The sequence below is a fragment of the Mus caroli genome, unplaced genomic scaffold (assembly GCF_978045245.1).
Source record: "Mus caroli unplaced genomic scaffold, Mus_caroli_1 scaffold_3, whole genome shotgun sequence".
Classification (NCBI taxonomy): domain Eukaryota; kingdom Metazoa; phylum Chordata; class Mammalia; order Rodentia; family Muridae; genus Mus; species Mus caroli.
This window is the reverse complement of record NW_028227258.1, coordinates 81328425-81342522: the sequence shown is the minus strand read 5'-3', so window position 1 is coordinate 81342522 and position 14098 is coordinate 81328425. Positions and strand designations below refer to the sequence as shown.

At 37.3% G+C, this 14098-nt stretch overlaps 1 protein-coding gene across 4 annotated transcripts in view; it reads right to left on the bottom strand.

The window, feature by feature from the left end:
* Glrb (glycine receptor beta) overlaps window positions 1-14098 on the bottom strand; it is a 73497-nt gene that overhangs the window by 23478 nt on the left and 35921 nt on the right. The gene's annotated exons all lie outside the window — the stretch shown is intronic.

The window sequence follows — 14098 nt, the reverse complement described above, 5'->3', positions numbered from 1 at the left end:
CAAAAATCCATTTGCACATGAATGAACACATTTATAGAAGTCTGATTCAGAGGACTGATATATATTCTTGTGATGTTTAGAGAAAATTTATTCATCACGATTCAAACATATGAGTTAGCGCAAAGCCTGAAGCATATAATAAAATGAGTTTTGGACTATATGAAACAGACCAAAATGGAAGCAAACTTAAAAAATATTATGTTATACTTAATTTATTTTAGTCAGTTCTTAGTTAATGTTCAGAAACAATTGCACATAACTATAACAATCAATTTGGGGGGGCATTTTTTGCTAAAAATATACGAATCAAAAAAAAACATGTGTGATTGACAAAAATATTTTAAGTTTACCAGTGAATATGCATCTCTGGCCAGACATGGTGGTGTAATCCCAGAACTTGGGAGGCAGAGGCAGATTCAGGTGGTTTACATAATGAATTCTAGGCTAACCAGTGCTATAGAGTGAGACCCTATTTCAAAGAAGACAAGAAAAGGGGGAAGAAGTGGATAAGACAAATTCTGGCACAAACTTGAGTCATCAGTGCACACTAAAATGTAGCATTGATGGCTTTCACTTTGTCCACTAAACCAGCTGTATACAAAAGTATTCAAGGCACACATTATATTGGGTTTCAGGACTTTTATAGACAACAGTCCAAAGTTCATATATCATCCCTTCAAAGCTGTTTGGAAAATGAATTAAATAACATAATTAAACTCTAAATCCATGTAAGTAGATACAAAGAACTAGGTTACTTTTTATGAAAAACTAAAACTAATACCTTTCTACATGGTATAAATATATATGCCTTACATATGTATAAATATTTTAAATCAGCTGTAAACAGGGATTCCAGAGGGAAAAATAAAAGCAGGAAACATACTCTTCTTATCATTTTCGTTTTTTATTCAGATTCTGTTCAGTATCCAGAGGAGGTAAGACGCTGAATAACTGTGCACTTTCTTAGTCTCAGCCAGGAAAGTACCATGCAGCCTGCAAACTGCACTGAATATAGGAAAAACAGCAACACACTAACATAATAGGTGTGTCCATTACTTATAAATGGCTACTGTATATTCTACAAGCCTACTGAAATATCACTGTGCTCCACATCAATATGAATTAACATATCATATAAAAGTAAAAATGATTTTAAAATTCAACATATAAACTGCCTTGCATATTATACAGACTATAGGAGTTCCAAGTTAAGTCAGTTAAGGATTATCGGAGCACACCTGCATGCCCCTGAACACTGACTTTGCAGTACCAGCATTGAGAAGACACATTCTTAATCAAATGAACTTGGACCCAGATGGAGTAAAAGAGTCTTTTCATTCAGAATGCAAAAACGGGCAGTGCACAGCTAAGTCAATATACTGCATTAGCACACAGGCACAACTGCAACTATGAGCACATGTGCACACACAAGCACACTCATGCACACTCACATACACATGTACAGACACACAAGCACCCTCATGCATGCTTACATACACATATGAACACACACATACATACATTATTCTAATGGAGGTAACGTGATTATTTATTAAAACAACCAACTCCAAGTTTCCAGGAGACACAAAGTCTGTCAAACCTTTGTATCTACTCCACAGTCATCTATAATTTCCCTTCAGGAGTAATACGCCTTATGCTAAGTCAGTTTCTCAGAAAATTTTGATCATTGTACTTTACATAAGCACATGGTAGTATTCAACTTGAGGTCATAGTGAGCATTCACTAGGATCACAATTTGAATTGTTAACCATCCCTGTCCCTGATATGATCTACCCTAATTATTGATATTATAAAGTTTCATAGTCAAAGATGATTTCAATTGCCTTCTTTAAGTACTGTGCTTTGCCAAAGGACACCATCACATAATTCTATATTTAAACTGGTAAAGTTAAATATTTATTCACTGTATTCTTATAGACTACTCATTCTATTTTTTTCCAAATTTTTATTAGGGATTTACTTCATTTACATTTCAAATGCTATCCTGAAAGTCCCTATAGCCCCCGCTCCCCTACCCACCCACTCCCACTTCTTGGCCCTGGTGTTTCCCCTATACTGGGGCATATAAAGTTTGCAAGACCAAGGGACCTCTCTTCCCAATGAGGGCCGACTAGGCCATCTTCTGCTACATATGCAGCTAGAGACACGAGCTCTGGGGGTACTGGTTAGTTCATATTGTTGTTCCACCTATAGGGTTGCAGATCCCTTCAGCTTCTTGGGTACTTTCTCTAGCTCCTCCATTGGGGGCCCTGTGTTCCATCCAATAGCTGACTGTGAGCATCAACTTCTGTATTTGCCAGGCACTGGCATAGCCTCACAAGAGACAGCTATATCAGGGTCCTTTCAGTAAAATCTTGCTAGCATATGCAATAATGTCTGTGTTTGGTGGCTGATTATGTAATAGACCCCGGGGTGGGGAAGTCTCTGAATGGTCCATCCTTTCATCTCAGCTCCAAACTTTTAGACAACTCATTCTTAACCAGGGTTGATATAAGAAATGCTACAGTTCCATGTTCAGCCAATGATACTACTATGAAACCACACCAGATAGAGTCTTCTCTTCATTAGTGATTCCTTTGTTTATTAATAAAGTACAGTCACATCATTTTGTAGTTATTTTCTTCTGCAGAAAGCATATTTAATGTGGGCATAATACAAAATACATCTAATCATCAGAGATTTTAAAGGTTTCCTTTTACTGGAAAATCATGCTTAAGTGTCTCATTTTGTTTTGCTTTTGTCGGGAGACTAGGGAACTTAGAGATAACTGGGAGTCACCCACACTCACAGTTTAACTCCTTTCCTTGGTACAGTTACTATGGTGTGACATATTCAATCAGACTTCAATTATTTTCCTCTATATTCCTAGAAGTAGGCATGAATAAAAATAGATAAAATGACAATTAGAGAATCCATCATTATCTTCTGTGCATGGCGCCCAGAAATTCCCTATCACATTTCCAGATTAAGGATACTGCATTTTACTTTCATACTAGGTTGTCCTGTCTTAGTAGGCTAGTATATATACATACAGAGATGGAAATATTAAAAACTCATTAGCATTCTTTACACTAAACCAATTACCTTGTGGAATATGTCTGCCAATTTGCTTACCATTAATTAATTTTATGGATACTATATCAATATTTCATGACAACATTCAAGATGATATCTGGGAGGGATTAAAGCAATGCTAACCTTAAATTAACTTCAGCTTACTTTGCATAATTATAGGTTACGCTGTTCTAATATTTTGGGTTGAAGTTCAGAAGATTTGTTATATATTATATTAAAATTTCCACACCCCAGCTGGTACTACTGGAAACACTTTATGTTCTACCAATTTCCAAAACTATATGGCTAACTTATGCAAAATTAATCTTTTGCAGAATAATTACATTTTAAAAAGTGTTTCTCCATGTTATTTTTTTTTACTTCTTTGCAAATGTTTAATCTATGATTCTACCCAATTCAAGATATATTCATGATACTTATTATCACACTAAGTTCAAAGCATATTTTATCAGTGGACAATGGTAGAAGACCGAGAAAATTCATACAAAGCATCAGGACCCTTGTAAAAGAACAGCCATCCGTAGGGAAAATGAACAATGGTGCAATGCTGTCTCTACCCAAATGACTTTTCAAAAATTACACTAATCTGGAATCAGAAGGTAGCAGAGACACCCAGATACTGACTGATAGAATCTGTGGGACAAACTGGAGACAGTTAGAGAGCAGCTACATATGAGATGAATGGTACAGATAAAATGGTTTCAGTTTTAAAGAAAGACAGGAAGCTTTGAGCAGGAGGAGAGCAAGATGCTTAAGACTCCTTGACCTGCAATGGGGAGGTAGATGGAATTCAAATGGAGGTGGTTGGAAGAACAGCTTAAAACACAGAAGAGCCTCAAAAATTCCAACATGACTCTCAAAACTAGATAATTCACAGAGAAGAATGTCAGAGGCTAATACAAGGGACAAAGCCCCATGGCATCCATGGCAACAGGGAGAGGAGGGAAGATCAAAGGAAAAAGAATCAAAGATTCAGAAGCGTCACCAACACTGGATCTTCACTGAGCAGGCCTGTGCTCAGGCAGGGATCTTGGACCATCACTGAGCAGGCCTGTGCTCAGTCAGGGATCTTGAGTCCTGTACATAGTCTAAGCAGCAAAAAAATCTCTTTTCAACACCTTATCAGATTAAAGGCAAGAGGTGACTTTACAAAGACCCTTACTGCTTCCACAGCTACGAGGCTGCAGGAGAAAACATACCTCTCTCTTTGCCTGGCCTGCCATGGAGAACCAGGGACTACACTGAATACATTTATCTGAAAGGGAAATAAAACTGAGTCAGAACAATGCAGAATCCCACACAGTGGAAGTCTCATTCAAACCACTGACTAGCATGTGACTCACCAGTTCTCTATAAGAAAATGAACAACAGCAAGAACTTAAATGTGAAAGCATCAAAGGCATGGGAATGGGACTTCTAGTTATACCAACCACTATCCATCCCATGATCTGAACTCTCTAGCACAAATAAAATAAGGACTGAAACAGGAACTCTAACATCACAAAGCTTCTGAGCTTATGGGATGACACCAATCCAAATAAACAAAACTGAAAGAGAAATAGCATCAAAATAGGTTCCACACTTCTGTCCTGGAGAGTGACCAGAGACAGTCTGTGTGTTCCAGTCAAGTAGCATTATACAGACAGTGTGCATCTATGACTATGCAAGGACCAAAAACTCAGCACCTGAAATCATACAGGTAACCACAAAGAGTCTATACATATCAGACAATAGACTTCATAAGAAAGAGTCTACATCTGTGCCCAGGCAAGAACCCCAGCTGTACAAAGAGGTATAACTACAGAGACAAGCTCAGTTTAATAACAGAACTCCAGGTCAGGGGATCAAACACCTCAACATAAAACCAGATATGGTGAACCTGATAGAAGACAAAGTGAGAAATAGCCTTGAATACATTGGCACAGGAGTCGACTTTCTGAACAGAACATCAATATTGCCGGCTCTAAGATCAACTATTAATAAACATGACTTCATGAAACTGAAAAGCTTTTGTAAGGCAAGAAACATCATCAATGGGACAAAGCAGCAGCCTAAATAATTGGGAAAGATTTCTTTTACGAACTCCACATCTGATAGAAGACTAATATCCAAAATATATAAAGAACTCAAGAAACTAGATATAAAAAAATAACAATCCAATTTAAAATGGGGTACAGACTTAGACAGAAAATACTCAACAAAGCAACCTAAAATTCCTGAAAAACACTTAAAGAAGTGTTCAACATCCTTAGCCATCAGAGAAATGCAAATCAAAATTAATTTGAGATTCTATCTTATGCTTGTCAGAATGACTAAGATGAGTAATTCAAGTGACAGCTCATGTTGGTGAAGATGTTTAGCAAGAGAATAGTCCTCATTTGCCAGTGGGAGTGCAAAGTTTTACAGCTACTTTAGAAATCAATATGGCAGGCCCTCAGAAAGCTGGGAATCAAACTACCTCAAGACTCAGCAATATCATTCTTGGTCATACACTCAAAGACATTCCATCCTACCACAAGGACACTCACTCTACTATGTTCATTGCAGTTTTATTCATAATATCCAGTAACTGGAAACAACCCATATATGCCTCAGCAAAAGAATGGTTAAAAACATGTAGTACAATACTCAAAGGAATATTACTCAGCTTTTAAAAATGACATAATAAAATGTGCTGGCAAATGGATGGAACTATACAAAAGTCAACCTGAATTAAGTAACCCAAACCCAGAAGATAAAATAATATGAATTCACTTACAAATGGAAATTAGCTAATAAGAAAATAATAACTTGGCTCCAATCCATAGACCCAGAGAAATAAGGAAAAGGTGGAGGTGGGGAGATTAGGAGGGATGTATGAATCTCCCTGGAAGGAAAAATTAGAATAGATTTTACTGGGAGACTTGGGGCATGTGGAGACAGATGTGGGAGTCAGGTCTTGGGGCATGAGGTTGGGTGAGATAGTGCAATGAGAGATGGTTTGAATTAGGGAGTATTTGAGGGATACTGTGTCAACCTAGTTCCGTGGATCCTAATGAGGACTCCTTGTAGTAGGGAATACAGTCTCAACTAGCCATTTCTTGTCCAGGCAAGGCTTCTAGTTGAAAGACTGGGTTACATTTAAGTGAGTTGTTGGCCAAAGAGGTACCCTAGAAATTCTCAAACAACACAGGCTTTTGCTAAGACAAACAGTTGCTTTCCACCAACTAAGAATATTGCCCCATTGTCAACGGCAACACCCACACAATTCACTGAATATGGAAATGTTGAACTGGTGACTTCATAAAGACTTCACCCCTATTTTCTAGTCTATTTGGTACAGGAAAGGACCCTGAAGGCTACTGAAAAAGAAACATGGACACAAAGCCTTTGACTTCCAACATGTCCTGCCTGCAAAATATGCTAGGGTAATGGTGGCACAGAACTTGTGGAGATAACCCACCAATGTCTGATTTTGCCTAAGGCCAACTCAAGGAACTCATACTAAACACTCCTTGGATAACAAAGAACCAGAGACTAGCTAGCTCAGACACCTAAGGTATAACCAAACAAGACTGATCTTTAAAAAAAAAAAAATCAATAGAATGACTTCTAATGATATTCTGCTAGGGGCATAAGTCATTTTCCTATGCAGTCATCATCAGAGGCTTCCTCTTGCAGCAGATGGGAACAGATGAAGAGACCCACAGGCAGACATTACATAGAGAGGAAGACTAAATGGGAGGTCTTCATTGAACCCTTCTCCCACAGAGCTCAGGGAATCTTGGGGAAGAAGAGGTAGAAAGATTGTAAGAGCCAGACGAAATGGAAGACACCAGGACATCAGGGGTCTGCACCAGGTCGTCTGATTTAATAAAGCTATTAGATTAGTATTTTCACAGGACTCCTGATTGTAAGAATGAGTAGGTTTCCGACTCTATCACCTACTCTTGGGACTCTTTGCCTCCTGTTGGGTTGTCAGGGAGGGGAAACTCATAATCAGAATATATAGTTTGAGAAAAGAATCTATTTTCGATAAAAGAAAAAATAAAGGGAAAAACACTTTAATTTTATAGTTGGTTTTGTCCTGCCATCATTCATCCCTCTCCTTTTATTAGTAGGCTTTCCCACTGATCACAAGAGAATAAAATCAGAATGTTGGAGAAGAAAGGGGCTGAAAGGAGGGGTGATAGAAGTAGGAATGGGGGTGAGTACACTCAAAACGCATGTATGTATTTGAATGAAAACATGTCTGTGGGATTTGTCACCACATACAGTGAAGTTACATTAGAGGGGAAAAAATACATTACTCCAATTAATAAGACTGATTACTATGGCATCATAGACTTGAAAATGCGAAGGTTCTGATTCAGATCTCCACTCTACATTTTAAACACTTTGACCACGAGCTAGTTTCTTAGACTTCTTAGTGTGTCTCCTTTGCTTCAGAAAAACTTCTTGTATCCAGTGTAATTAATTCACCATGTGCTAGACTTTGTGCACTAGGCAACATTTCTTAATGGTGCCTTACTTCTAAGTAAAGAATGTCAACACACTGTTAACACATTTATAGCACCTCTACACCCTTCTTTTCTGAAGATCCACTAGAGTAAGTACAATGTACTACATAAACTTCAGACTCCTTTGATGACCCATGTTTTAGGTGTTAGTGTGGGTGCATATGTAGTTATGAGTGTGAGTACATGTGTACCTGTGTGCATTTAGAGATCGAAGGTCAGCCAAAAGTGTCAATTCTTAGAGGCATATTCTGTTAGCATTTTTGGTTTTGTTTATTAGCACTGTTTTCCATAGGCCTGGAGCTCATAGAGTAGACAAGAGTGACTGACTAGTAAGCCCCAGGGATTCACCTGTCTCTACCTCCCCATGCTGGGAGGTATGCATGCAATTATGCCAAACCTTTTAAAGTCTGGATCAAACTCAGGGAATCGTGCTTCTATGGCAAGCACTTTACCAACTAAACTATCCATGGCCTATTGTATTATCTTTAACATATATGTATGAAAATAATATTCCAATGAACAACTCCAACTGGAGGTTCTTTACTTCATTTTCTCAATCTATCTATCACTTATTACTCTTATGATCTATTTTATTTTGAACAAACATCAAAGCTACTTTTCTATTAATTATAAATTACATATTACTGGGTTTCAGCATGAACCGCAACAAAATCATAGTCTAAATTGTTTTATTAAAATTAAGAGTTTAGTTCAACACTCATTAAAAGATAAGAACTCATTAGTTAGTAACCTCTGGTTAATGTTTAATGCAAAACTCCAAATAATTACTAGTTATTGACATTTCAAATGCTCTCTATTAAGACAGCTATCTTTGAAGTCTATTATTTTCCTTTTTAATTGCTCCATCTACAATAATTATAGTGCTAATACTTGTTTTGTGTTAAACAAATTTCCATCAGAAACAGGCCACTTTATCCATGAGGAATGACTTAATTGTTTATTAAGTACTTGGTGACAAATTCTACTCATTGTTCATTCAAAGTAACTCTCGATTAGTCATTATTTGCAAAATGGATGTTCTCCAAATTTTCAGTACCAATTAAAACTCAAATTAAACTGTTTCTCCAAAGCAATAAAACATTTCACAATGAGACACTATAGCCAGTTATGTCTCATCAATGGTATTTTAATAGGGAGAATTATTTATCGTTATTTCACAAACTCATTAGGCAAAACCTTCCATGATTCACTTTTACCTGTTTCTCATATAAGCAAGTGTTAACTCATTTGTTCTCCTTACATTGGGATAAAAAATAAAATTAGTATGCAAGAAAATGAAAAGATCAAGTCTTGTAGCATCTGGCAGCCTTATAATTAATTTTCTGTCAATGATTGCTTAGAAACATGGCCCAAACTGATGCCAAAGATAGACTTTTTTCAGACTAGAAGTTTCCCATGAGAAGCGTTGGGTTAAGAAAATGCTAATTAGGAGTTCTTTGTTCATATTTTAATGATTTTTCTCAAAAGTATCACTTTTTAAAGTACTTACTGAGTTCTATTGAACATTTTTTACTGTTACATTTATTGTTTTCAGATCTATACCAATTGCCCATTTATGTTATAAGCTCTTCACTAAGGACTACTGACCTCAGACTAAAAATCCCATGAGGCCAGTATTTTCTAAGCAAGAGAAATGCATTGTCCACAGTTCTGCATGGAAGTCAGATGAAGGGCTGTTCCTCAAAGTGCCTTTTTGATTTGTCCTATTCACAAGGTGGAATGGGAAAACAAGCTCCCTCTGGTTCCCCTCATAGGATATGAATTGCATTATTGAGGACTCCACCTTTAGTCCCTTTTATCTCAGAAGGCCCCACATTTTAAGACTATCTATTGCATTGGTGTTTAGCTTACATGTATGAGTTTTGGAAGGAACTAAAGAGCAGAAGGATAGCAAGCAGCACCTTCTGGGACTGTGTGCTTAGAAAGTGCTCAATAGAGTTCTATTAAATACAGAAGAGAAGCAAGGAAGTCTGTGGGAGTTTGAAAGGTTCTAACATTTAACGTGTTTCAAGTTTCAAACTTAATTTCCTTCCTATGCATTGAGAATGATGAATTACTAGAAAAATAAAATCAAACTTCAATTATTCTTCTCCTTCTGAATTGGCATAGGTGCTATGGCCTATGTAGTTTAACCACCGAAGCTCAATGGTATAGTTGGGTAAAAGAGGTAAAACAGGAAGCATCATAAAAAAAAAACACAAACTTTCTCTTGAAACTTTAGCATGCTATAAGAGGAGCTCTGACAAAGAGAAACGATAATTTTCAATATTGATTTTTAAATAGATCGTTTTCAATTTCTTAATAGAATTTACTTTAAAGAGCTATTTTAGGAGTTACTCAGTATAAAACAAATGAGATGCTTGGTACATGTAGAGTCAGACACTATCAGATAAGTCTCTCACTGGAGTAGAAAGAGGTTTTCTTTAAGTACATATTCCTCCAGCAGGATTTAGGCTTCTGGAAGTATTATTTATAAACATTCAAGAGTCTATGTATTAGTGTCGTATTTGCTCTCAGAACTAAATAAAAATGCTGTGGAAAACATTGTTCAATATTTTATAGATTTGCAGTTCAGACATCAAAATAACAAGGGTAACACTCAAGCTTTCGGTCCATGGGGCTGATTGGTGCCTTTTACAGACTTGAGGACATCTTTCCTTTCTCCTTTTAGCTTCTGGTAGCTGTCTATATTTCTTAGGTCACAGCCCTTCCTCAAACCATTCCAATCCATCTTTCCTCTCTTACAGTGATGATTAATGTGTCTGATCTTCCTGTGTCTTTTTTATTACCTTTCTCATGGATACAAGTGGACAACTACAGTGAACCTACCTATTCTTCTTACAATCCTGAATTTAACAGCAGCATCTCCTTTCCCATGAATACCATCATAGCCTCTTTCCTGTGATTAGGACCTGAGTAGCACTGGTAGACAAAGAATCAGTCGATCATAGGAGAAAACCTTGAGGATTAAGACTATGAAGAGAGGAGGATCTAGAGATCCTGTTCTGAAGGCAAGGCACTTACTGCTGTGCCTGAGGATCTGGGCTCAATCCCTAGAAGCCACATGGTCAAAGTCAAGAACCAGTACCCCCAAATGTCCTCAGGCCTCCAAAGGCATGCTGTAGAACACACACACACACACACAGAGGGGGGGAGGGGTCTTTGTTTTAAAAAGAAAAGAATAGGAAAACTATTTCATCACTTCTGATTTTATACCTAAGATTAAAAAAAAAATAGATGAAAAGTAAAGAAAAAATTGAACAAGTACATCTAAGGGTTCAAATAAATAAATATGTTGGAAGCCAATGAAGGATGGATTTGAAAATAGATTTTTAAATCTGTACATACAAGGAAAGATAAAATCATTTTAAAATAACAAAGATGAGCAATTGCAAGGAATTAAAAATAAGCCCTTTAAGCCGATCCCAGACATGATTTTGCCTTTCTTGACAAGCACAGCTGTGTTGCCCAGAATGATTTGAAGTCTATTATTAAATCAACCAAAAGGCATGCAGCAGAAAGGCATAGAAATCCCGACAGGATCATGAATTGTAGCATAGCAATAACTCAATATAATTACAAAGCATGCCTAAAGAAAGAAAACGGATTGTGTAAACAGACTTTTATTTCAATGAAAGAGCTCTTGTGTGTTTCTGATGAGACAACGTGCTCATGCGTAGACTATTACAATCACCTATGTGGCCTGATTTTCCTCCGTGGGTAATGGTTCGCTTTCCATTTAAGAAAACGCACTGTCTTAAGTAAATGGTAGGGAACACATGGAAAAATCAACAACTCTTAAGAGTGTGGCTGTAGAGCATATGTTCCCTAGACACTCTTCTCATTGCTTCGAGAGCTCTTGTTTTATTTGCCACAAATAGTAGCAGAGAAACTGGTGAAGAAATTAGAAACACCACTCCATCTAGGAATTTCATATTGGGGTGGTAAATAATCATTTGATTATTTGTGTGATGTTACGATTAATGACATCAAATATCACCTATGGCATTGATAATAACACCTGATAACAGTGGTGGGTAGCAGGATGCATGGGAACCACACAGACAGACACTGGAATTGACACAGACACAGACTATTGAGTGAGACCTCAGAATGGCAGGAAAAGGCCCAGGTTCGGGTTTGCAGGAATAAGAAACAACTTAGGGAAGATGGACACAGATGCAGTGCTTCCTCCACTCCACAACCAGGATTTGCAAATACATTGAGATAACTTCTAGTGTAGGGAAAAGCAGCCGAAATCAAAGTAAAGGGATGAATAAACCAGGAGGACCCCCTCCCCCTCCCCACAGCGCTAAGGCTGCCATGTCAATTTCACGCACTGGAGGAAAGAGTTACCCCTCTCTTTTCAGAAGTTGTCCCACATCTGTCTACCACCTGACTAGTGGCTATTAATGTTCAATCCAGCCTTCAACTCCATGCCTTGGATTGAGATTTGAATAAGCAACTGCCTGTCTATCCTGGAGAAGCCTAAAGTGGAGTGACATGCTGGGCTTCCAAGACATTAAGATTTGTTTTATTTCAGCAGTTTCTCACAGGGAAGACTCTCCTCCATTAATGAATTAAACCATGAGTGAACATGCATGAGTGCTGTTGCACGTTCTTTGGTGCGTTGAGATGTTGTATCATTTTGTAAAAGCAGAAAGTCATCATCACTGAACTTTAGGATGCTTGCAAGAACACTGTCCTCTGGATTGTAGTCTCTCCTGTTTGCAAAGTGCCACCCAATGGAGCATGACAGGCTCAGGTTCAAGTCTATTTGGTGACAACTTGAATAATCAACATCATGTTGTCATGAAGATGTAACCAACATACTGATGGAGCTGATCTTTCTGCTTTCCCAACATCTTGCTTGGGAAGAGTTTTGTTTTTATTAGTGTGTTTTTAATATGCAGCCTATGACTCTATTACTCCTGACCATATATGAATGTGCACTTGAACAACTCCACAGTCAGCTTGATCTTTCTGCTCACTATTTTTAACAAGTAATGAAGAACTAGTCTGTCTAGGTCCATTTTCTTAGAAGACGTCTGTCTGGGGCGGGGGGGGGGGGGAGATTATAGATATGGACCACTGTGTCTGGCTTTTTTGTGGGGTCTTTTAAGGACCTGAAGTCACATCTTTGCTTTCATGGTGAACACTTTATAGAGAGCCATCTCCTAGCCCTCAAGAAGCCATTCAAAAAAAGACCCCTGTGGAGCCATTCACCAGTCTATATGAAGTAACTGAAACTTAGAATTCTAACATTTTCTCCTTTTCCTCTTTAGATGTATAAATTTTCAGATGATGACTTAAGTTTCTGGGAAGACTCTTTGTTCTCTCTCTTCAGCTCATTCTGAGAGAACTGGAATGGCCACAGGGGAGAATTTATTTCATAAAGCAGACCTGAAATTCCTGGTAGAGTAATAGGCACAGAGAAGATGAAGAGGGAGCAGGGCCCATGATCTTGAAGAAAACAGAAATGTGTTTTCTTCAGATTGTCTGAACAATGAGTAATGTAAGTGACACCCTCACTGGCTTCTTACAAAGTGCTTTAACAAAGTCTGTTGTGTGTTCATGGTTTGAGAGGAGTAGGTGCTATCTTCCCTTGTTAATAAGCCAAATACTAAAATAATACTTACGTGGGAGAAAAAATTTCCTTTGTTATATATTTTTACTTTAGTTTTTGAGATACTTTTTTTCAGTGATGCTAGCGGGTTTGATTGTAATGCTAGTGGAACTGCTAGAAGATTATATAATCATCCAGAAAATCTCAGAATACAGAGGAGTCTCTCAGAATACAGAAAGGGTCATTAAAGTAGTTTCTCCTTTGTTTTTAGCTGCAGAGCTATTATATTTTTTTGATCCATAAAGACATTATTTTATTCAGAAGCATGTTATTGTACAGTGTTTTGATTTCTATTGAACAAATGCTACAGTTTCTTAGAGCTGATAATATCAGCAAGTTGGTTCCACTTTCATTTAGAATTGCATAAAATTATTAAAATGTATACAAGTGAAAATTTTATACTTGCTGTAAGGATGTTGGTGGGTGATAGTGACACCAAAAACAACTATGTGTCGTGCTTACTCTCTGATACTTATAGTAACAGTTGTGATGGATTTGCTGTTGTAGAAGTATATTCAGAATATTTAAGCTCCTGAGCACTTGATAGTCATAGATAGAAAGAATTTTAGACAATTATTTAAAAGATTTAAAAGATTTTGAGATGCTTTTTGTCAGTGATGCTAGCAGGTTTGATTGTAATGCTAGTGGAACTGCTAGAGTATTATATAATCTTCCAGAATATCTCAGAATACAGTCTCTCAGAATACACTTAAATGGCATAGACATACATTGTAAGTCACTAAAACACTCCTCTGAAATGTCCTGCCATTTGTCACTTAGGAGAAAGGTGTAGTGCTTATTAATTTTAAGTATTAAAATTAATTAATTAACTTATTAATTTTTATCTATGTGAGCT